Below are 26870 nucleotides of genomic sequence, written 5' to 3' on the forward strand. Positions count from 1 at the left end.
CTCAACACCTGGGACAACATCATGGTAAAAAATCTAAAGTTTTTGACATACTATATGACGGTGGCGGGGCATCAAATTTACAGTTTCAAAATTCTTACTTAACAAAGCATTGCCGTGGTACGTTTAATTGAGAGCCACGAAAATTGGTACACATATGTAACAGACTATGATCTACAAAAAACTCTTTTTGAACCATATGCTAAACCTAACAGGAAGTCCGCCAGAGGCGAGGCATCAAATTTTGTGTTTCAAAATTCTTATTTAATGAAGCATTCCCGGCTGTACATTTCACCTAGAGTTACCAACATTTGAAGACATATGTAACAGCCCTCAAGGTACAAAAAACTCTTTTTGAACCATATGCTAAACCGAACAGGAAGTCCGCCATTTTGATTTACTTTGGAACGTGTTGCCATTTTTTGGGCCATTTCATAGGGGTCTTATTTTAACGAACTCCTCCTACAGAGTTTATCCGATCATCTCCAAACTTGGTGTGATTCATCTTAAAATGTTGAAGATGAAAAGTTATTGAAAGCTTTTTATTTCGTCGCACGCTGTTGCCGTGGCATGCACAGTTTGCAAAGGAAAAAATTCCCTCTTAATGAAGCATTCACAGTTGTACGAAGCAGCTAGAGCTACGAAAATTTGGAGACAAATTTAACAGCCCACAATGTACAAAAAAGTCTCTTGGTGCCATGTGCTAAACCCAACAGGAAGTCCCGTAAGGGCCGGTCATCACATTTTGAGGTAAAAAACTCCTCTTTAACGAAGCATTCCCGGTTGTACGTTTCACCTAGCGCTATGATAATTTAGAGGCATACATAAGAGCCCACGATGTACAAAATAGTCTCTTGGAACCATCTTCCAAAACAAACAGGAAGTCCGCCATTTTGATTTACGTTGGGATTTGTTGCCATTTTTTGTGGCCTTTTTCAGGGGTCATATTTTAACGAACTCCTCGTACAAAGTTCATCCGACCGTCTTCAAACTTGGTGTGTTTCATCTTAAGATGTTTAAGATGCAAAGTTATCGAAAGTTTTTTATTTTGTCGCACGCTGCTGCTATAGCGATGCATTGTTTGCCAAGTAAAGTGCTGCTTTGTTTTTTTATCTATACATGTGTGAAAACTCATGAAACTTTGCAAACACATCAGACTTGTCATGAACATGAATTTTTAGAGATTTATTGTGCAATTTGCAATAAATAGCGCCCTCTAGACATTTTTATGAAGTATTTCCGATTGTATGATTCTGCTAGATTTGTGAAAACTGGGAGGCATACCTATTAGCTTAAGACCTACAAAAAGTATTCTGTAGCCGTATGCTAAACCTAAAAGGAAGTCCGCCATTTTGAATTTATTTTGGGAATTGCACACCATCTTTGGCCTTTTGCACTCACAAAGCTTGTCAAAAACATTTTAGATGGTCCTTGTCCGATTTGACAGTACCCCAACGTGCCAGTACCCCGACGTGCAAGTACCCCAACGTGGCCCAGGTTGCGAGGGCCCTTTATAGCTGCTCGCAGCTCTAGTTATTAGGGCCCGAGCAGCGGCGGCGGCGGTGCCGCTGCGAGGCCCTATTGTTTTTGTAGGAATTCTTCTTATTATTATTCTTATTATTATTATTCTTATTATTATTCTTCTCCGCAAACAATCGCATTTTTGAGACGCTAAACGTGAACGAAAACTCACCAAACTTTACACGCACATCAGGCCTGGCGAAAAATTTGATATTTTAAAGTCGCCATACATGATAACAGAAAAATGGCTCCATAGCGCCACCTACATAGGTTAAACGGATCCCTGTCCCGCTACGATTGTCCTATGGCGACGAAAATTGTGTGGCACCCGTAGCACATCCAGATGAACAAAAACCTCTTTGATGTGTGTACCCTAAAATAGACAGAAAGTGAGGTATGATCATCTGACTGTCCAATTTTGGCCCAGTTTTGCACATTTACAGGGGTCATACTTTTGCCCGCTTCTCCTACACGGTTAACCCGATTAACTTCAAACTTGGGATGGACCATCTCAACACCTGGGACAACATCATTGTAAAAAATCTAAAGTTTTTGATATACTATATGACGTCGGCGACGCATCAAATTTAGAGTTTAAAAATTCTTACTTCATGAAGCATTGCCGGTTGTACGTTTAATCTAGAGCTACGAAAATTTGTACACATATGTAACAGGCTATGACCTACAAAAAACTCTTTTTGAACCATATGCTAAACCTCACAGGAAGTCCGCCATTTTGATTTATTTTGGAACGTGTTGCCATTTTTTTGGCCATTTCATTGGGGTCTTATTTTAACGAACTCCTCCTACAGTGTTTATCCGATCATCTTCAAACTTGGTGTGATTCATCTTAAGATGTTGAAGATGAAAAGTTATTGAAAGCTTTGTATTTCGTCGCACGCTGTTGTCATGGCATGCACTGTTTGCAAAGGAAAAAAAATATCCTTAAAGAAGCATTGCCAGTTGTACGAAGCAGCTAGAGCTACGAAAATTTGTAGACATATGTAACAGCCCAAGATGTACAAAAAAGTCTCTTGGTGCCCTGTGCTAAACCCAACAGGAAGTCCCCCAGGGGCCGGGCATCACATTTTAAGCTAAAAAACTCCTCTTTAACAAAGCATACCCGGCTGTACGTTTCACCTAGAGTTACCAAAATTTGTAGAGGTATATAACAGCCCTCGAGGTACAAAAAACTCTTTTTGAACCATATGCTAAACCTAACAGGATGTCCGCCATTTTTATTTACTTTGGAATGTGTTGCCATTTTTTGGGCCATTTCATAGGGGTCATATTTTAACGAACTCCTCCTACAGAGTTTATCCGATCATCTTCAAACTTGGTGTGACTCATCTTAAGATGTTGAGGATGAAAAGTTATTGAAAGCTCTTTATTTCGTCGCACGCTGTTGTCGTGGCATGCACTTTTTGCAAAGGAAAAAAATCCCTCTTAATGAAGCATTCCCAGTTGTACGAAGTAGCTAGAGCTACAAAAAATTGTAGACATATGTAACAGCCCACAGTGTACAAAAAAGTCTCTTGGTGCCATGTGCTAAACCCAACAGGAAGTCCCCCAGGGGCCGGGCATCACATTTTGAGCTAGAAAACTCCTCTTTAACGAAGCATTCCCGGTTGTACGTTTCACCTAGCGCGATGATAATTTGCAGGCATACATAAGAGCCCACGATGTACAAAAAAGTCTCTTGGAACCATGTGATAAACCAAACAGGAAGTCTGCCATTTTGATTTACGATGGGATTTGTTGCCATTTTTTGTGGCCTTTTTCAGTTGTCATATTTTAACGAACTCCTCGTACAAAGTTCATCCGACCGTCTTCAAACTTGGTGTGTTTCATCTTAAGATGTTTAAGATGCAAAGTTATCAAAAGTTTTTTATTTTGTCGCACGCTGCTGCTATAGCGATGCAGTTTGCCAAGTGAAGTGCTGCTTTGTTTTTTTATCTATACATGTGTGAAAACTTATGAAACTTTGCAAACACATCAGACTTGTCATGAACATGAATTTTTAGAGATTTATTGTGCAATTTGCAATAAATAGCGCCCTCTAGACATTTTTATGAAGTATTTCCGATTGTATGATTCTGCTAGATTTGTGAAAATTAGGACAGACCCCTATCAGCCTAATACCTACAAAAAAGTATTATGTAGCCATTTGCCAAACCAAAGAGGAAGTCCGCTATTTTGATTTTATTTTGGGAATTATACATCATTTTTGGCCTCTTTCATTAAACTTTGCACAGACAAGGCATGGAAAAAACTAACATTTTAAATGGTCCTTGTTCCATGTAACAGTACCCCAACGTGCCAGTACCCTGACGTGCAAGTAACCCAACGTTGTGCTCAATAGCGCCCTCTATGCATTTTTATGGAGCATTTCCAATTGTATGATTCAAGCGATACACAACTAAAGATGACTTGACCTAGATTTGTGAAAACTGGGAGGCATACCTATTAGCTTAAGACCTACAAAAAGTATTCTGTAGCCGTATGCTAAACCTAAAAGGAAGTCCGCCATTTTGAATTTATTTTGGGAATTGCACATCATCTTTGGCCTTTTGCACTCACAAAGCTTGTCAAAAACATTTTAGATGGTCCTTGTCCGATTTGACAGTACCCCAACGTGCCAGTACCCCGACGTGCAAGTACCCCAACGTGGCCCAGGTTGCGAGGGCCCTTTATAGCTGCTCGCAGCTCTAGTTAGGGCCCGAGCAGCGGCGGCGGCGGTGCCGCTGCGAGGCCCTATTGTTTTTGTAGGAATTCTTCTTATTATTATTAGGGCCCGAGCAGCGACCGCTGCGAGGTCCCTATTGTTTCTGAAGGAATTCTTATTATTCTTCTTTTTATTTGTTATTATTCTTTTCCGCAAACAATCAGATTTTTGAGACACTAAACGTGAACGAAAACTCACCAAACTTTACACGCAGATCGGGCCTGGCGAAAAATTTGATATTTTAAAGTCGCCATACATGATAACAGAAAAATGGCTCTGTAGCGCCACCTACATAGCTTAAACGGATCCCTGTCCCGCTACGATTGTCCTACGGCTATGAAAATTGTGTGGCACCTGTAGCATATCCAGAGGAACAAAAACCTCTTTGATCTGTGTACCCTAAAATAGACAGGAAGTGAGATATGAGTATTTAAATGTCCAATTTTGGCCAATTTTTGCACATTTACAGGGGTGATACTTTTGCCCGCTTCTCCTACACGGTTAGCCCGATTGACTTCAAACTTGGGCTGTACCATCTCAACACCTGGGACAACATCATGGTAAAAAATCACAAGTTTTTGACATACTATATGACGGTGGCGGGGCATCAAATTTACAGTTTCAAAATTCTTACTTAACGAAGCAATGCCGGTTGTACGTTTAACCTTGAGCTACGAAAATTGGTACACATATGTAACAGACTATGATCTACAAAAAGGTCTGTTGGTGCCATATGCTAAACCCAACAGTAAGTCCGCCAGAGGCGGGGCATCAAATTTTGAGTTTCAAAATTCTTACTTAATGAAGCATTCCCGGCTGTACGTTTCACCTAGAGTTACCAAAATTTAAAGACATATGTAACAGCCCTCAAGGTACAAAAAACTCTTTTTGAACCATATGCTAAACCTAACAGAAAGTCCACCATTTTGATTTACTTTGGAACGTGTTCCCATTTTTTTGGCCATTTCATAGGGGTCCTATTTTAACGAACTCCTCTTACAGAGTTTATCCGATCATCTTCAAACTTGGTGTGATTCATCTTAAGATGTTGAAGATGAAAAGTTATTGAAAGCTTTTTATTTCGCCGCACGCTGTTGTCGTGGCATGCACTTGTTTGCAAAGGAAAAAAATTCTTCTTAATGAAGAATTCTCAGTTGTACGAAGCAGCTAGAGCTACGAAAATTTGTAGACATATGTAACAGCCCACGATGTACAAAAAAGTCTCTTGCTGCTTTGTGCTAAACCCAACAGGAAGTCCCGCAAGGGCCGGGCATCACTTTTTGAGCTAAAAAACTCCTCTTTAACGAAGCATTCACGGTTGTACCTTTCACCTAGCGCTATGATAATTTGGAGGCATACATAAGAGCCCACGATGTACAAAAAAGTCTTTTAGAACCATATGCTAAGCCAAACAGGAAGTCCGGCATTTTGATTTACTTTGCTATTTGTAGCCATTTTTTGGGGGCCTTTTATAGGCCTCATATTTTCTACAAAACTTATCAGATTGTCTTCATTCTTTGGCATGTTTCATCTGAAGTATTGCCGGTTATACGTTTAATCTAGAGCTACGAAAATTGGTACACATATGTAACAGACTATGATCTACAAAAAAGCCTGTTGGTTCCATATGCTAAACCTAACAGGAAGTCCGCCAGAGGCAGGGCATCAAATTTTGCATTTCAAAATTCTTACTTAATGAAGCATTTCCGGCTGTACGTTTCACCTAGAGTGACCAAAATTTGAAGACATATGTAACAGCCCTCGAGGTACAAAAAACTCTTTTTGAACCATATGCTAAACCTAACAGGAAGTCTGCCATTTTGATTTACTTTGGAACATGTTGCCATTTTTTTGGCCATTTCATAGGGGTCTTATTTTAACGAACTCCTCCTACAGAGTTTATCCGATCATCTTCAAACTTGGTGTGATTCATCTTAAGATGTTGACGATGAAAAGTTATTGAAAGCTTTTTATTTCGTCGCACGCTGTTGTCGTGGCATGCACTTTTTGCAAAGGAAAAAAATCCTTCTTAATGAAGCATTCCCAGTTGTACGAAGCAGCTAGAGCGACGAAAAATTGTAGACATATGTAACAGCCCAGGATGTACAAAAAAGTCTCTTGGTGCCATGTGCTAAACCCAACAGGAAGTCCCCCAGGGGCCGGGCATCACATTTTGAGCTAAAAAACTCCTCTTTAACGAAGCATTCCCGGTTGTACGTTTCACCTAGCGCTATGATAATTTGCAGGCATACATAAGAGCCCATGATGTACAAAAAAGTCTCTTGGAACCATGTGCTAAACCAAACAGGAAGTCTGCCATTTTGATTTATGATGGGATTTGTTGCCATTTTTTGTGGCCTTTTTCAGGGGTCATATTTTAACGAACCCCTCCTACAAAATTTATCCGACTGTCTTCAAACTTGGTGTGTTTCATCTTAAGATGTTTAAGATGCAAAGTAATCGAAAGTTTTTTATTTTGTAACACGCTGTTGCCATAGCAATGCATTGTTTGTCAAGTGCTGTTTTTTTTTGTTTTTTTTATACACATGAAAACTCATGAAACTTTGCAAACACATCAGACTTGTCATGAACATGAATTATCAGAGATTTATTGTGCAATTTGCAATAAATAGCGCCCTCTAGACATTTTTATGAAGCATTTCCGATTGTATGATTATGCTAGACCTACAAAAAAGTATTATGTAGCCATTTGCCAAACCAAAGAGGAAGTCCGCTATTTTGATTTTTTTTGGGAATTATACATCATTTTTGGCCTTTTTCATTAAACTTTGCACAGACAAGGCATGGAAAAAACTAACATTTTAAATGGTCCTTGTTCCATGTAACAGTACCCCAACGTGCCAGTACCCTGACGTGCAAGTAACCCAACGTTGTGCTCAATAGCGCCCTCTATGCATTTTTATGGAGCATTTCCAATTGTATGATTCAAGCGATACACAACTAAAGATGACTTGACCTAGATTTGTGAAAACTGGGAGGCATACCTATTAGCTTAAGACCTACGAAAAGTATTCTGTAGCCGTATGCTAAACCTAAAAGGAAGTCCGCCATTTTGAATTTATTTTGGGAATTGCGCACCATATTTTGCGTTTTGATTCAACTTTGCACACACAAGGCTTGTCAAAAACATTTTAGATGGTGCTTGTCCTATTTGACAGTACCCCAACGTGCCAGTACCCCGACGTGCAAGTACCCCAACGTGGCCCGGGTTGCGAGGGCCCTTTATAGCTGCTCGCAGCTCTAGTTCTTATTATTATTCTTCTCCGCAAACAATCGCATTTTTGAGACACTAAACGTGACCAAAAACTCACCAAACTTTACACGCACATCAGGCCTGGCGAAAAATTTGATATTTTAAAGTCGCCATACATGATAACAGAAAAATGGTTCCTTAGCGCCCCCTACATAGGTTAAACGGATCCCTGTCCCGCTACGATTGTCCGACGGCTATGAAAATTGTGTGGCACCTGTAGCACATCCCAATGAACAAAAACCTCTTTGAAGTGTGTACCCTAAAATAGACAGAAAGTGAGGTATGAGTATTTAAATGTCCAATTTTTGCCAATTTTTGCACATTTACAGGGGTCATACTTTTGCCCGCTTCTCCTACACGGTTAACCCGATTGACTTCAAACTTGGGCTGTACCATCTCAACACCTGGGACAACATCATTGTGAAAAATGAAAAGTTTTTGATATACTATATGACGGCGGCGGCGCATCAAATTTAGAGTTTAAAAATTCTTACTTCACGAAGCATTGCCGGTTGTACGTTTAATCTAGAGCTACAAAAATTGGTACACATATGTAACAGGCTATGACCTACACAAAACTCTTTTTGAACCATATGCTAAACCTAACAGGAAGTCCACCATTTTGATTTATTTTGGAACGTGTTGCCATTTTTTTGGCCATTTCATTGGGGTCTTATTTTAACGAACTCCTCCTACAGTGTTTATCCGATCATCTTCAAACTTGGTGTGATTCATCTTAAGATGTTGAAGATGAAAAGTTATTGAAAGCTTTGTATTTCGTCGCACGCTGTTGTCATGGCATGCACTGTTTGCAAAGGAAAAAAAATATCCTTAAAGAAGCATTGCCAGTTGTACGAAGCAGCTAGAGCTACGAAAATTTGTAGACATATGTAACAGCCCAAGATGTACAAAAAAGTCTCTTGGTGCCCTGTGCTAAACCCAACAGGAAGTCCCGTAGGGGCCGGTCATCACATTTTGAGGTAAAAAAACTCCTCTTTAACGAAGCATTCCCGGTTGTACGTTTCACCTAGCGCTATGATAATTTAGAGGCATACATAAGAGCCCACGATGTACAAAAAAGTCTCTTGGAACCATCTGCTAAACCAAACAGGAAGTCCGCCATTTTGATTTACGTTGGGATTTGTAGCCATTTTTTGTGGCCTTTTTTAGGGGTCATATTTTAACGAACTCCTCCTACAAAATTTATCCGACTGTCTTCAAACTTGGTGTGCTTCATCTTAAGATGTTTAAGATACAAAGTTATCGAAAGTTATTTATTTTGTCACACGCTGTTGCCATAGCAATGCATGGGAATTGCACACCATATTTTGCGTTTTGATTAAACACCTAAAGCTATGATTATTTGCAGGCAAACATAAGAGCTCAGGATGTACAAAAAAAGTCTCTTGGAGCAATATGCTAAACCAATCAGGAAGTCCACCATTTTGATTTACGTTGGGATTTGTAGCCATTTTTTGTGGCCTTTTTTAGGGGTCATATTTTAACGAACTCCTCCTACAAAATTTATCCGACTGTCTTTAAACTTGGTGTGCTTCATCTTAAGATGTTTAAGATGCAAAGTTATCGAAAGTTATTTATTTTGTCGCACGCCGTTGTCATGGCGATGCATTGTTTGCCAAGTAAAATGTTACTTTTTTTTTTGGTCTAAACATGTGCAAAAACTCATGAAACTTTACACACACATCAGGCTTGTCATCAGCATGAATATTTTAGAGATTTCTTATTCAATTTGCAATAAATGGTTCAATAGCGCCCTCTAGACATTTTTATGAAGCTTTTGCAAATGTTTTGTGTTTTATGATTCAGCTAGATTTGTAAAAATTGGGATACCTATCAGCCTAAGACTTACAAAAAGGTTTCTAAAGCCATATGCTGAATCAAAAAGGAAGTCTGCCATTTTGATTTACTTTGGTATTTGTAGCCATTTTTTGGGGCCTTTTATAGGGGTCATATTTTCAACAGAACTTATCAGATCGTCTTCATTCTTTGGCGTGTTTCATCTTAAGATATTTAAGATGAAAAGTTATTGAATTTTTTTATTTTGTCACACGCCTTTGCTGTAGCCATGCATTGTTTGTGAAGAAAAATGCTTTTTTGAGAGTCTAAATATGGGTGAAAACTCACAAAACTTTGCACACGCACCAGACCTGTCTAGAACATGAATATTTTATTTAGAGATTTGTTGTGCTATTTGTAATAAATGGCTCAATAGCGCCCTCTAGACATTTTTATGAAGTCTTTCCGATTATATGATTCAGCTAGATGTGTGAATATTGGCAGGCATGCCGAATATATTCAAAAAGTATTCTATATAGCCATGTGCCAATCCATTTTGATTTTATTTTGTTAATTGTGCATCGTTTTTGGCCTTTCCATGAAACTTTAAAAACACAAAGCATGGCAAAAACGTTTACAATTTAGATGGTTTCCTATTTGACAGTACCCCAACATGCCAGTACCCCGACGTGCAAATACCCCAACGTGGCCCGGGTTGCGAGGGCCCTTTATAGCTGCTCGCAGCTCTAGTTATTATTCTTCTTCTTCTTCTTCTTTTTCTTTGTTATTATTCTTTTCCGCAAACAACCACATTTTTGAGGCACTAAACATGAACGAAAACTCACCAAACTTTACACGCAGATCGGGTCTGGCGAAAAATTTGATATTTTAAAGTCGCCATACATGATAACAGAAAAATGGCTCTGTAGCGCCACCTACATAGGTTAAACGGATCCCTGTCCCGCTACGATTGTCCTATGGCTACGAAAATTGTGTGGCACCTGTAGCACATCCAGATGAACAAAAACCTCTTTGATATGTGTACCCTAAAATAGACAGGAAGTGAGGTATGAGTATTTGAATGTCCAATTTTGGCCCATTTTTGCACATTTACAGGGGTCATACTTTTGCCCGCTTCTCCTACACGGTTAACCCGATTGACTTCAAACTTGGGCTGTACCATCTCAACACCTGGGACAACATCATGGTAAAAAATCTAAAGTTTTTGACATACTATATGACGGTGGCGGGGCATCAAATTTACAGTTTCAAAATTCTTACTTAACGAAGCATTGCCGGTGGTACGTTTAATCTAGAGCTACGAAAATTGGTACACATATGTAACAGACTATGATCTACAAAAAAGCCTGTTGGTGCCATATGCTAAACCTAACAGGAAGTCCGCCAGAGGCGAGGCATCAAATTTTGTGTTTCAAAATTCTTACTTAATGAAGCATTCCCGGCTGTACATTTCACCTAGAGTTACCAAAATTTTAAGACATATGTAACAGCCCTCAAGGTACAAAAAACTCTTTTTGAACCATATGCTAAACCGAACAGGAAGTCCGCCATTTTGATTTACTTTGGAACGTGTTGCCATTTTTTGGGCCATTTCATAGGGGTCTTATTTTAACGAACTCCTCCTACAGAGTTTATCCGATCATCTCCAAACTTTGTGTGATTCATCTTAAGATGTTGAAGATGAAAAGTTATTGAAAGCTTTTTATTTCGTCGCACGCTGTTGCCGTAGCATGCACAGTTTGCAAAGGAAAAAATTCCTTCTTAATGAAGCATTCCCAGTTGTACGAAGCAGCTAGAGCTACGAAAATTTGGAGACACATGTAACAGCCCACGATGTACAAAAAAGTCTCTTGGTGCCATGTGCTAAACCCAACAGGAAGTCCCGTAGGGGCCGGGCATCACATTTTGAGCTAAAAAAAATCTTTAACGAAGCATTCCCGGTTGTACGTTTCACCTAGCGCTATGATAATTTAGAGGCATACATAAGAGCCCACGATGTACAAAAAAGTCTCTTGGAACCATCTGCTAAACCAAACAGGAAGTCCGCCATTTTGATTTACGTTGGGATTTGTAGCCATTTTTTGTGGCCTTTTTTCGGGGTCATATTTTAACGGACTCCTCCTACAAAATTTATCCGACTGTCTTTAAACTTGGTGTGCTTCATCTTAAGATGTTTAAGATGCAAAGTTATCGAAAGTTATTTATTTTGTCGCACGCCATTGTCATGGTGATGCATTGTTTGCCAAGTAAAATAATGCTTTTTTTTTTGGTCTAAACATGTGCAAAAACTCATGAAACTTTACACAAACATCAGGCTTGTCATAAGCATGAATATTTTAGAGATTTCTTATTCAATTTGCAATACATGGTTCAATAGCGTCCGGTCTCCTCCCACATTCCAAAGACATGCATGGCAGGTTAATTGGGCGCTCCGAATTGTCCCTAGGTGTGCGTGTGAGTGTGGATGGTTGTTCGTCTCTGTGTGCCCTGCGATTGGTTGGCAACCAGTCCAGGGTGTCCCCCGCCTACTGCCCAGAGCCCGCTGAGATAGGCGCCAGCAGCCCCCGCGACCCTTGTGAGGAATAAGCGGTCAAGAAAATGGATGGATGGATGGATGGTTCAATAGCGCCCTCTAGACATTTTTATGAAGCTTTTGCAAATGTTTTGTATTTTATGATTCAGCTAGATTTGTAAAAATTGGGATACCTATCAGCCTAAGACTTACAAAAAGGTTTCTAAAGCCATATGCTGAATCAAACAGGAAGTCTGCCATTTGGATTTACTTTGGTATTTGTAGCCATTTTTTGGGGCCTTTTATAGGGGTCATATTTTCAACAGAACTTATCAGATCGTCTTCATTCTTTGGCGTGTTTCATCTTAAGATATTTAAGATGAAAAGTTATTGAATTTTTTTATTTTGTCACACGCCTTTGCTCTAGCCATGCATTGTTTGTGAAGAAAAATGCTTCTTTGAGAGTCTAAATATGGGCGAAAACACACAAAACTTTGCACACACACCAGACCTGTCTGGAACATGAATATTTTATTTAGATATTTGTTGTGCAATTGTAATAAATGGCTCAATAGCGCCCTTTAGACATTTTTATGAAGTCTTTCCGTTTATATGATTCAGCTAGATGTGTGAATATTGGCAGGCATGCCGAATATATTCAAAAAGTATTCTATATAGCCATGTGCCAATCCATTTTGATTTTTGTTTTTTTGTTTTTTTGTTTGTTTTTTTTTGTTAATTGTGCATCATTTTTGGCCTTTCCATGAACCTTTACAAACACAAAGCATGGCAAAAACGTTTACAATTTAGATGGTTTCCTATTTGACAGTACCCCAACATGCCAGTACCCCGACGTGCAAATACCCCAACGTGGCCCGGGTTGCGAGGGCCCTTTATAGCTGCTCGCAGCTCTAGTTCTTCTTCTTCTTCTTTGTTATTATTCTTTTCCGCAAACAACCACATTTTTGAGGCACTAAACATGAACGAAAACTCACCAAACTTTACACGCAGATCGGGTCTGGCGAAAAATTAGATATTTTAAAGTCGCCATACATGATAACAGAAAAATGGCTCTGTAGCGCCACCTACATAGGTTTAACGGATCCCTGTCCCGCTACCATTGTCCTATGGCTACGAAAATTGTGTGGCACCTGTAGCACATCCAGATGAACAAAAACCTCTTTGATATGTGTACCCTAAAATAGACAGGAAGTGAGGTATGAGTATTTGAATGTCCAATTTTGGCCCATTTTTGCACATTTACAGGGGTCATACTTTTGCCCGCTTCTCCTACACGGTTAACCCGATTGACTTCAAACTTGGGCTGTACCATCTCAACACCTGGGACAACATCATGGTAAAAAATCTAAAGTTTTTGACATACTATATGACGGTGGCGGGGCATCAAATTTACAGTTTCAAAATTCTTACTTAACGAAGCATTGCCGGTGGTACGTTTAATCTAGAGCTACGAAAATTGGTACACATATGTAACAGACTATGATCTACAAAAAAGCCTGTTGGTGCCATATGCTAAACCTAACAGGAAGTCCGCCAGAGGCGAGGCATCAAATTTTGTGTTTCAAAATTCTAACTTAATGAAGCATTCCCGGCTGTACATTTCACCTAGAGTTACCAATATTTGAAGACATATGTAACAGCCCTCAAGGTACAAAAAACTCTTTTTGAACCATATGCTAAACCGAACAGGAAGTCCGCCATTTTGATTTACTTTGGAACGTGTTGCCATTTTTTGGGCCATTTCATAGGGGTCTTATTTTAACGAACTCCTCCTACAGAGTTTATCCGATCATCTCCAAACTTGGTGTGATTCATCTTAAGATGTTGAAGATGAAAAGTTATTGAAAGCTTTTTATTTTGTCGCACGCTGTTGCCGTGGCATGCACAGTTTGCAAAGGAAAAAATTACTTCTTAATGAAGCATTCCCAGTTGTACGAAGCAGCTAGAGCTACGAAAATTTGGAGACAAATGTAACAGCCCACGATGTACAAAAAAGTCTCTTGGTGCCATGTGCTAAACCCAACAGGAAGTCCCGTAGGGGCCGGGCATCACATTTTGAGCTAAAAAACTCCTCTTTAACGAAGCATTCCCGGTTGCACGTTTCACCTAGCGCTATGATAATTTAGAGGCATACATAAGAGCCCACGATGTACAAAAAAGTCTCTTGGAACCATGTGCTAAACCAAACAGGAAGTCCGCCATTTTGATTTATGATGGGATTTGTAGACTTTTTTTGTGGCCTTTTTTAGGGGTCATATTTTAACTCCTCCTACAAAATTCATCCGACCGTGTTCAAACTTGGTGTGTTTCATCTTAAGATGTTTAAGATGCAAATTTATCGAAAGTTTTTTATTTTGTCGCACGCTGCTGCTATAGCGATGCATTGGTTGCCAAGTAAAGTGCTGCTTTGTTTTTTTTTATCTATACATGTGTGAAAACTCGTGAAACTTTGCACACACATCAGACTTGTCATTAACATGAATTTTTAGAGATTTCTTGTGCAATTTGCAATAAATCGCACCCTCTATACATTTTTTATGGAGCATTTCCGATTGGATGATTCAAGCGCAAAATAACTAAAGATGACTTGACTTGACCTAGATTTGTGAAAACTCAGAGGCATACCTATTATATTATTATTATTTTTTGTACCTTACAAGATTATCTCTTGTGCCACATTAAACCCCTTTGCAGGCCTGAGCCAAACCACGGTCCATACATTTGATACCACTGCTTTATTTCAATGGTCAAGTACTTCATAACCACACCTACTTATGCTTGTCCTTGCATATATAGTAGACAACAAAGAGCTCTTTCAACAAAAGACATTTCCATCTACAAAGTCATACAAGGTAAGCACTCTATAAATTCTGCAATCACTACACTTCTATTCCTAAATTATCACTTCAAATACCAACAATGGTTAATACAGCTACAAATTTCTTGTATGTTTATGAAGTATGATACTGTATTTATTTCTACTCCTTTGCTTTTCTACAGAACATGCACAAATCAACAAGCAAATTCTCTTTTGATAAAGACCCTCTAATCATCTCCATACGCAAAGATTGCCAACTTTTTTCCGTAAGTATACAATACATAAACTAAACAGGACAACTTTCTCAATCATATACAGTATGCCATACATATATGTATTAAGTTCTCATTTATTAACAGGTTTGTTAAAGGCACCTTTAGTGTGTTTTTCTGTTTGTAATGTTTCTCCACGAGCACGTCTAGCCATTGATATCATGTAGAACACATATGCTAACCTTTTAGAGACAATTGAAGCTTACTTGCACAGTAGCCACTATCTTAACCACTTAATTCACATGTCTACTTGACAACTTATTACATGTAGTGAAATGGTACTTTGTGCGTCTTATGCTTTTTTCTGAACACTGCTTTTCAACTCTTTCCTTAAAACCAATACATGCGGCACTGTTATACTGTATAAATATATATGTCCGTGTGTATATATAACCATTTATGTACCTGTCGTATCCTTACTTTTATTCATCATTTCATCACACAATCCTAAAACATTGCTTTTTGACCCAGAGGATTCAACTATACCATTTTTGCGTGTCTTATTACTTACTAGCTATATTATTTATTAACGGGCAAAAACTATGAATATAAGATCACCGTCAAATATTACGTCTGTAATATCCATATACAGTGCATTACATAATATGCATTTGTATTAAGACACTACCATGCTAAAAATATGCACACGACTGTTCTGTAAACTACACCTAAGACAACCAAACTTCACAGATCTAACATGATTCTTCATTCTTTTTTGTTCTACAGATGTATCAAATGCTGCCACACAGACAGAAGAAGCCACTGAGGACATGCACGAAGACGATGATCACAATATAACAGGACAGGTTAACCCCCCTGAAGTTTTAGCCCGCAGGTCAAAGCGTCCTAGGACTAATTCATCCATGGAGGTTACATTATCCTAAGACAGACTATGTGCTAACCCAAACTCTTTGACCCCAAGGGATTCATCTGTCCCAGAAAACTTTTACACTAAAGAGTTTATCTGTCCTAGGGCGCTGTTAACCCCAGGTTTTAAAGTGTTATTTAATCTGTCCTGTTACAACAGCTATACATAAACAGCTGCATTCCTCTCCTGTTCCATCTCTCGCACTTCTTTCATCTCTTTTTCTCCTCTACTTATACCTATGCTTGCTCATGTGCTTTTTTCCCCTTTAGATGATGTCATTGGTTAGCCTGCTTCAAAGCTACATTTTTTCTTGAATAACTGTCACACATTTACTGTTTGCTGGACCCTACAAAACTGTCACAATACTTCACTATGTCATGAATACATATGTGTTGCACAGCGACACCACATTAAGAGTCATCAAAAAGCTTTTTATTTGATCACACACCATCTCTGTGCCATGCAATGTTTTCAAATAAACAGATGCTGGTTTTGAATATCAAACGAGCGACTTTTCATGAAACTTTGCACACACATCAGAAAGTCCACACTTTTGAATTTATTTTGGGAATTGTGCATCATTTTTGGCCTTTTACTGCACCTTTTTACACACAAGGCACGGCAAATGCATTTCTATTTTCCATGGTCCTTGTCTATTTAACAGTACCCCAACGTGCAAGTCCCCCGACTTGCATATACCCCAACGTGGCCCGGGTTGCGAGGGCCCTTTATAGCTGCTCGCAGCTCTAGTTATTCTTCTTCTTCTTCTTTGTTATTATTCTTTTCCGCAAACAACCACATTTTTGAGGCACTAAACATGAACGAAAACTCACCAAACTTTACACGCAGATCGGGTCTGGCGAAAAATTAGATATTTTAAAGTCGCCATACATGATAACAGAAAAATGGCTCTGTAGCGCCACCTACATAGGTTTAACGGATCCCTGTCCCGCTACCATTGTCCTATGGCTACGAAAATTGTGTGGCACCTGTAGCACATCCAGATGAACAAAAACCTCTTTGATATGTGTACCCTAAAATAGACAGGAAGTGAGGTATGAGTATTTGAATGTCCAATTTTGGCCCATTTTTGCACATTTACAGGGGTCATACTTTTGCCCGCTTCTCCTACACGGTTAACCCGATTGACTTCAAACTTGGGCTGTACCATCTCAACACCTGGGACAACATCATGGTAAAAAATCTAAAGTTTTTGACATACTATATGACGGTGGCGGGGCATCAAATTTACAGTTTCAAAATTCTTACTTAACGAAGCATTGCCGGTGGTACGTTTAATCTAGAGCTACGAAAATTGGTACACATATGTAACAGACTATGATCTACAAAAAAGCCTGTTGGTGCCATATGCTAAACCTAACAGGAAGTCCGCCAGAGGCGAGGCATCAAATTTTGTGTTTCAAAATTCTAACTTAATGAAGCATTCCCGGCTGTACATTTCACCTAGAGTTACCAATATTTGAAGACATATGTAACAGCCCTCAAGGTACAAAAAACTCTTTTTGAACCATATGCTAAACCGAACAGGAAGTCCGCCATTTTGATTTACTTTGGAACGTGTTGCCATTTTTTGGGCCATTTCATAGGGGTCTTATTTTAACGAACTCCTCCTACAGAGTTTATCCGATCATCTCCAAACTTGGTGTGATTCATCTTAAGATGTTGAAGATGAAAAGTTATTGAAAGCTTTTTATTTTGTCGCACGCTGTTGCCGTGGCATGCACAGTTTGCAAAGGAAAAAATTACTTCTTAATGAAGCATTCCCAGTTGTACGAAGCAGCTAGAGCTACGAAAATTTGGAGACAAATGTAACAGCCCACGATGTACAAAAAAGTCTCTTGGTGCCATGTGCTAAACCCAACAGGAAGTCCCGTAGGGGCCGGGCATCACATTTTGAGCTAAAAAACTCCTCTTTAACGAAGCATTCCCGGTTGCACGTTTCACCTAGCGCTATGATAATTTAGAGGCATACATAAGAGCCCACGATGTACAAAAAAGTCTCTTGGAACCATGTGCTAAACCAAACAGGAAGTCCGCCATTTTGATTTATGATGGGATTTGTAGACTTTTTTTTGTGGCCTTTTTTAGGGGTCATATTTTAACTCCTCCTACAAAATTCATCCGACCGTGTTCAAACTTGGTGTGTTTCATCTTAAGATGTTTAAGATGCAAATTTATCGAAAGTTTTTTATTTTGTCGCACGCTGCTGCTATAGCGATGCATTGGTTGCCAAGTAAAGTGCTGCTTTGTTTTTTTTTATCTATACATGTGTGAAAACTCGTGAAACTTTGCACACACATCAGACTTGTCATTAACATGAATTTTTAGAGATTTCTTGTGCAATTTGCAATAAATCGCACCCTCTATACATTTTTTATGGAGCATTTCCGATTGGATGATTCAAGCGCAAAATAACTAAAGATGACTTGACTTGACCTAGATTTGTGAAAACTCAGAGGCATACCTATTATATTATTATTATTTTTTGTACCTTACAAGATTATCTCTTGTGCCACATTAAACCCCTTTGCAGGCCTGAGCCAAACCACGGTCCATACATTTGATACCACTGCTTTATTTCAATGGTCAAGTACTTCATAACCACACCTACTTATGCTTGTCCTTGCATATATAGTAGACAACAAAGAGCTCTTTCAACAAAAGACATTTCCATCTACAAAGTCATACAAGGTAAGCACTCTATAAATTCTGCAATCACTACACTTCTATTCCAAAATTATCACTTCAAATACCAACAATGGTTAATACAGCTACAAATTTCTTGTATGTTTATGAAGTATGATACTGTATTTATTTCTACTCCTTTGCTTTTCTACAGAACATGCACAAATCAACAAGCAAATTCTCTTTTGATAAAGACCCTCTAATCATCTCCATACGCAAAGATTGCCAACTTTTTTCCGTAAGTATACAATACATAAACTAAACAGGACAACTTTCTCAATCATATACAGTATGCCATACATATATGTATTAAGTTCTCATTTATTAACAGGTTTGTTAAAGGCACCTTTAGTGTGTTTTTCTGTTTGTAATGTTTCTCCACGAGCACGTCTAGCCATTGATATCATGTAGAACACATATGCTAACCTTTTAGAGACAATTGAAGCTTACTTGCACAGTAGCCACTATCTTAACCACTTAATTCACATGTCTACTTGACAACTTATTACATGTAGTGAAATGGTACTTTGTGCGTCTTATGCTTTTTTCTGAACACTGCTTTTCAACTCTTTCCTTAAAACCAATACATGCGGCACTGTTATACTGTATAAATATATATGTCCGTGTGTATATATAACCATTTATGTACCTGTCGTATCCTTACTTTTATTCATCATTTCATCACACAATCCTAAAACATTGCTTTTTGACCCAGAGGATTCAACTATACCATTTTTGCGTGTCTTATTACTTACTAGCTATATTATTTATTAACGGGCAAAAACTATGAATATAAGATCACCGTCAAATATTACGTCTGTAATATCCATATACAGTGCATTACATAATATGCATTTGTATTAAGACACTACCATGCTAAAAATATGCACACGACTGTTCTGTAAACTACACCTAAGACAACCAAACTTCACAGATCTAACATGATTCTTCATTCTTTTTTGTTCTACAGATGTATCAAATGCTGCCACACAGACAGAAGAAGCCACTGAGGACATGCACGAAGACGATGATCACAATATAACAGGACAGGTTAACCCCCCTGAAGTTTTAGCCCGCAGGTCAAAGCGTCCTAGGACTAATTCATCCATGGAGGTTACATTATCCTAAGACAGACTATGTGCTAACCCAAACTCTTTGACCCCAAGGGATTCATCTGTCCCAGAAAACTTTTACACTAAAGAGTTTATCTGTCCTAGGGCGCTGTTAACCCCAGGTTTTAAAGTGTTATTTAATCTGTCCTGTTACAACAGCTATACATAAACAGCTGCATTCCTCTCCTGTTCCATCTCTCGCACTTCTTTCATCTCTTTTTCTCCTCTACTTATACCTATGCTTGCTCATGTGCTTTTTTCCCCTTTAGATGATGTCATTGGTTAGCCTGCTTCAAAGCTACATTTTTTCTTGAATAACTGTCACACATTTACTGTTTGCTGGACCCTACAAAACTGTCACAATACTTCACTATGTCATGAATACATATGTGTTGCACAGCGACACCACATTAAGAGTCATCAAAAAGCTTTTTATTTGATCACACACCATCTCTGTGCCATGCAATGTTTTCAAATAAACAGATGCTGGTTTTGAATATCAAACGAGCGACTTTTCATGAAACTTTGCACACACATCAGAAAGTCCACACTTTTGAATTTATTTTGGGAATTGTGCATCATTTTTGGCCTTTTACTGCACCTTTTTACACACAAGGCACGGCAAATGCATTTCTATTTTCCATGGTCCTTGTCTATTTAACAGTACCCCAACGTGCAAGTCCCCCGACTTGCATATACCCCAACGTGGCCCGGGTTGCGAGGGCCCTTTATAGCTGCTCGCAGCTCTAGTTATTCTTCTTCTTCTTCTTTGTTATTATTCTTTTCCGCAAACAACCACATTTTTGAGGCACTAAACATGAACGAAAACTCACCAAACTTTACACGCAGATCGGGTCTGGCGAAAAATTAGATATTTTAAAGTCGCCATACATGATAACAGAAAAATGGCTCTGTAGCGCCACCTACATAGGTTTAACGGATCCCTGTCCCGCTACCATTGTCCTATGGCTACGAAAATTGTGTGGCACCTGTAGCACATCCAGATGAACAAAAACCTCTTTGATATGTGTACCCTAAAATAGACAGGAAGTGAGGTATGAGTATTTGAATGTCCAATTTTGGCCCATTTTTGCACATTTACAGGGGTCATACTTTTGCCCGCTTCTCCTACACGGTTAACCCGATTGACTTCAAACTTGGGCTGTACCATCTCAACACCTGGGACAACATCATGGTAAAAAATCTAAAGTTTTTGACATACTATATGACGGTGGCGGGGCATCAAATTTACAGTTTCAAAATTCTTACTTAACGAAGCATTGCCGGTGGTACGTTTAATCTAGAGCTACGAAAATTGGTACACATATGTAACAGACTATGATCTACAAAAAAGCCTGTTGGTGCCATATGCTAAACCTAACAGGAAGTCCGCCAGAGGCGAGGCATCAAATTTTGTGTTTCAAAATTCTAACTTAATGAAGCATTCCCGGCTGTACATTTCACCTAGAGTTACCAATATTTGAAGACATATGTAACAGCCCTCAAGGTACAAAAAACTCTTTTTGAACCATATGCTAAACCGAACAGGAAGTCCGCCATTTTGATTTACTTTGGAACGTGTTGCCATTTTTTGGGCCATTTCATAGGGGTCTTATTTTAACGAACTCCTCCTACAGAGTTTATCCGATCATCTCCAAACTTGGTGTGATTCATCTTAAGATGTTGAAGATGAAAAGTTATTGAAAGCTTTTTATTTTGTCGCACGCTGTTGCCGTGGCATGCACAGTTTGCAAAGGAAAAAATTACTTCTTAATGAAGCATTCCCAGTTGTACGAAGCAGCTAGAGCTACGAAAATTTGGAGACAAATGTAACAGCCCACGATGTACAAAAAAGTCTCTTGGTGCCATGTGCTAAACCCAACAGGAAGTCCCGTAGGGGCCGGGCATCACATTTTGAGCTAAAAAACTCCTCTTTAACGAAGCATTCCCGGTTGCACGTTTCACCTAGCGCTATGATAATTTAGAGGCATACATAAGAGCCCACGATGTACAAAAAAGTCTCTTGGAACCATGTGCTAAACCAAACAGGAAGTCCGCCATTTTGATTTATGATGGGATTTGTAGACTTTTTTTGTGGCCTTTTTTAGGGGTCATATTTTAACTCCTCCTACAAAATTCATCCGACCGTGTTCAAACTTGGTGTGTTTCATCTTAAGATGTTTAAGATGCAAATTTATCGAAAGTTTTTTATTTTGTCGCACGCTGCTGCTATAGCGATGCATTGGTTGCCAAGTAAAGTGCTGCTTTGTTTTTTTTTATCTATACATGTGTGAAAACTCGTGAAACTTTGCACACACATCAGACTTGTCATTAACATGAATTTTTAGAGATTTCTTGTGCAATTTGCAATAAATCGCACCCTCTATACATTTTTTATGGAGCATTTCCGATTGGATGATTCAAGCGCAAAATAACTAAAGATGACTTGACTTGACCTAGATTTGTGAAAACTCAGAGGCATACCTATTATATTATTATTATTTTTTGTACCTTACAAGATTATCTCTTGTGCCACATTAAACCCCTTTGCAGGCCTGAGCCAAACCACGGTCCATACATTTGATACCACTGCTTTATTTCAATGGTCAAGTACTTCATAACCACACCTACTTATGCTTGTCCTTGCATATATAGTAGACAACAAAGAGCTCTTTCAACAAAAGACATTTCCATCTACAAAGTCATACAAGGTAAGCACTCTATAAATTCTGCAATCACTACACTTCTATTCCTAAATTATCACTTCAAATACCAACAATGGTTAATACAGCTACAAATTTCTTGTATGTTTATGAAGTATGATACTGTATTTATTTCTACTCCTTTGCTTTTCTACAGAACATGCACAAATCAACAAGCAAATTCTCTTTTGATAAAGACCCTCTAATCATCTCCATACGCAAAGATTGCCAACTTTTTTCCGTAAGTATACAATACATAAACTAAACAGGACAACTTTCTCAATCATATACAGTATGCCATACATATATGTATTAAGTTCTCATTTATTAACAGGTTTGTTAAAGGCACCTTTAGTGTGTTTTTCTGTTTGTAATGTTTCTCCACGAGCACGTCTAGCCATTGATATCATGTAGAACACATATGCTAACCTTTTAGAGACAATTGAAGCTTACTTGCACAGTAGCCACTATCTTAACCACTTAATTCACATGTCTACTTGACAACTTATTACATGTAGTGAAATGGTACTTTGTGCGTCTTATGCTTTTTTCTGAACACTGCTTTTCAACTCTTTCCTTAAAACCAATACATGCGGCACTGTTATACTGTATAAATATATATGTCCGTGTGTATATATAACCATTTATGTACCTGTCGTATCCTTACTTTTATTCATCATTTCATCACACAATCCTAAAACATTGCTTTTTGACCCAGAGGATTCAACTATACCATTTTTGCGTGTCTTATTACTTACTAGCTATATTATTTATTAACGGGCAAAAACTATGAATATAAGATCACCGTCAAATATTACGTCTGTAATATCCATATACAGTGCATTACATAATATGCATTTGTATTAAGACACTACCATGCTAAAAATATGCACACGACTGTTCTGTAAACTACACCTAAGACAACCAAACTTCACAGATCTAACATGATTCTTCATTCTTTTTTGTTCTACAGATGTATCAAATGCTGCCACACAGACAGAAGAAGCCACTGAGGACATGCACGAAGACGATGATCACAATATAACAGGACAGGTTAACCCCCCTGAAGTTTTAGCCCGCAGGTCAAAGCGTCCTAGGACTAATTCATCCATGGAGGTTACATTATCCTAAGACAGACTATGTGCTAACCCAAACTCTTTGACCCCAAGGGATTCATCTGTCCCAGAAAACTTTTACACTAAAGAGTTTATCTGTCCTAGGGCGCTGTTAACCCCAGGTTTTAAAGTGTTATTTAATCTGTCCTGTTACAACAGCTATACATAAACAGCTGCATTCCTCTCCTGTTCCATCTCTCGCACTTCTTTCATCTCTTTTTCTCCTCTACTTATACCTATGCTTGCTCATGTGCTTTTTTCCCCTTTAGATGATGTCATTGGTTAGCCTGCTTCAAAGCTACATTTTTTCTTGAATAACTGTCACACATTTACTGTTTGCTGGACCCTACAAAACTGTCACAATACTTCACTATGTCATGAATACATATGTGTTGCACAGCGACACCACATTAAGAGTCATCAAAAAGCTTTTTATTTGATCACACACCATCTCTGTGCCATGCAATGTTTTCAAATAAACAGATGCTGGTTTTGAATATCAAACGAGCGACTTTTCATGAAACTTTGCACACACATCAGAAAGTCCACACTTTTGAATTTATTTTGGGAATTGTGCATCATTTTTGGCCTTTTACTGCACCTTTTTACACACAAGGCACGGCAAATGCATTTCTATTTTCCATGGTCCTTGTCTATTTAACAGTACCCCAACGTGCAAGTCCCCCGACTTGCATATACCCCAACGTGGCCCGGGTTGCGAGGGCCCTTTATAGCTGCTCGCAGCTCTAGTTATTCTTCTTCTTCTTCTTTGTTATTATTCTTTTCCGCAAACAACCACATTTTTGAGGCACTAAACATGAACGAAAACTCACCAAACTTTACACGCAGATCGGGTCTGGCGAAAAATTAGATATTTTAAAGTCGCCATACATGATAACAGAAAAATGGCTCTGTAGCGCCACCTACATAGGTTTAACGGATCCCTGTCCCGCTACCATTGTCCTATGGCTACGAAAATTGTGTGGCACCTGTAGCACATCCAGATGAACAAAAACCTCTTTGATATGTGTACCCTAAAATAGACAGGAAGTGAGGTATGAGTATTTGAATGTCCAATTTTGGCCCATTTTTGCACATTTACAGGGGTCATACTTTTGCCCGCTTCTCCTACACGGTTAACCCGATTGACTTCAAACTTGGGCTGTACCATCTCAACACCTGGGACAACATCATGGTAAAAAATCTAAAGTTTTTGACATACTATATGACGGTGGCGGGGCATCAAATTTACAGTTTCAAAATTCTTACTTAACGAAGCATTGCCGGTGGTACGTTTAATCTAGAGCTACGAAAATTGGTACACATATGTAACAGACTATGATCTACAAAAAAGCCTGTTGGTGCCATATGCTAAACCTAACAGGAAGTCCGCCAGAGGCGAGGCATCAAATTTTGTGTTTCAAAATTCTAACTTAATGAAGCATTCCCGGCTGTACATTTCACCTAGAGTTACCAATATTTGAAGACATATGTAACAGCCCTCAAGGTACAAAAAACTCTTTTTGAACCATATGCTAAACCGAACAGGAAGTCCGCCATTTTGATTTACTTTGGAACGTGTTGCCATTTTTTGGGCCATTTCATAGGGGTCTTATTTTAACGAACTCCTCCTACAGAGTTTATCCGATCATCTCCAAACTTGGTGTGATTCATCTTAAGATGTTGAAGATGAAAAGTTATTGAAAGCTTTTTATTTTGTCGCACGCTGTTGCCGTGGCATGCACAGTTTGCAAAGGAAAAAATTACTTCTTAATGAAGCATTCCCAGTTGTACGAAGCAGTTAGAGCTACGAAAATTTGGAGACAAATGTAACAGCCCACGATGTACAAAAAAGTCTCTTGGTGCCATGTGCTAAACCCAACAGGAAGTCCCGTAGGGGCCGGGCATCACATTTTGAGCTAAAAAACTCCTCTTTAACGAAGCATTCCCGGTTGCACGTTTCACCTAGCGCTATGATAATTTAGAGGCATACATAAGAGCCCACGATGTACAAAAAAGTCTCTTGGAACCATGTGCTAAACCAAACAGGAAGTCCGCCATTTTGATTTATGATGGGATTTGTAGACTTTTTTTGTGGCCTTTTTTAGGGGTCATATTTTAACTCCTCCTACAAAATTCATCCGACCGTGTTCAAACTTGGTGTGTTTCATCTTAAGATGTTTAAGATGCAAATTTATCGAAAGTTTTTTATTTTGTCGCACGCTGCTGCTATAGCGATGCATTGGTTGCCAAGTAAAGTGCTGCTTTGTTTTTTTTTATCTATACATGTGTGAAAACTCGTGAAACTTTGCACACACATCAGACTTGTCATTAACATGAATTTTTAGAGATTTCTTGTGCAATTTGCAATAAATCGCACCCTCTATACATTTTTTATGGAGCATTTCCGATTGGATGATTCAAGCGCAAAATAACTAAAGATGACTTGACTTGACCTAGATTTGTGAAAACTCAGAGGCATACCTATTATATTATTATTATTTTTTGTACCTTACAAGATTATCTCTTGTGCCACATTAAACCCCTTTGCAGGCCTGAGCCAAACCACGGTCCATACATTTGATACCACTGCTTTATTTCAATGGTCAAGTACTTCATAACCACACCTACTTATGCTTGTCCTTGCATATATAGTAGACAACAAAGAGCTCTTTCAACAAAAGACATTTCCATCTACAAAGTCATACAAGGTAAGCACTCTATAAATTCTGCAATCACTACACTTCTATTCCTAAATTATCACTTCAAATACCAACAATGGTTAATACAGCTACAAATTTCTTGTATGTTTATGAAGTATGATACTGTATTTATTTCTACTCCTTTGCTTTTCTACAGAACATGCACAAATCAACAAGCAAATTCTCTTATGATAAAGACCCTCTAATCATCTCCATACGCAAAGATTGCCAACTTTTTTCCGTAAGTATACAATACATAAACTAAACAGGACAACTTTCTCAATCATATACAGTATGCCATACATATATGTATTAAGTTCTCATTTATTAACAGGTTTGTTAAAGGCACCTTTAGTGTGTTTTTCTGTTTGTAATGTTTCTCCACGAGCACGTCTAGCCATTGATATCATGTAGAACACATATGCTAACCTTTTAGAGACAATTGAAGCTTACTTGCACAGTAGCCACTATCTTAACCACTTAATTCACATGTCTACTTGACAACTTATTACATGTAGTGAAATGGTACTTTGTGCGTCTTATGCTTTTTTCTGAACACTGCTTTTCAACTCTTTCCTTAAAACCAATACATGCGGCACTGTTATACTGTATAAATATATATGTCCGTGTGTATATATAACCATTTATGTACCTGTCGTATCCTTACTTTTATTCATCATTTCATCACACAATCCTAAAACATTGCT

At 38.6% G+C, this 26870-nt stretch overlaps 2 protein-coding genes across 9 annotated transcripts in view; one reads left to right on the forward strand and one right to left on the reverse strand.

Moving 5' to 3' along the window:
• Positions 1–26870, reverse strand: part of kif20ba (kinesin family member 20Ba) — a 209833-nt gene that overhangs the window by 161764 nt on the left and 21199 nt on the right. The gene's annotated exons all lie outside the window — the stretch shown is intronic.
• The window catches only part of LOC144000837 (high affinity choline transporter 1-like), a 198538-nt gene that overhangs the window by 141560 nt on the left and 30108 nt on the right, over positions 1–26870 (forward strand). Inside the window, exon 1 of one of the 6 annotated variants that reach the window (XM_077494507.1) lies at positions 26323–26404. The exons of the other annotated variants lie outside the window; for them this stretch is intronic. The gene's annotated coding sequence lies outside the window, so the exon portion shown is untranslated. Of the gene's footprint in view, positions 1–26322; positions 26405–26870 lie in introns of those variants that run through there. 6 annotated transcript variants of the gene reach the window in all.

Source organism: Festucalex cinctus, chromosome 14, assembly GCF_051991245.1.
Source record: "Festucalex cinctus isolate MCC-2025b chromosome 14, RoL_Fcin_1.0, whole genome shotgun sequence".
Classification (NCBI taxonomy): Eukaryota; Metazoa; Chordata; class Actinopteri; order Syngnathiformes; family Syngnathidae; genus Festucalex; species Festucalex cinctus.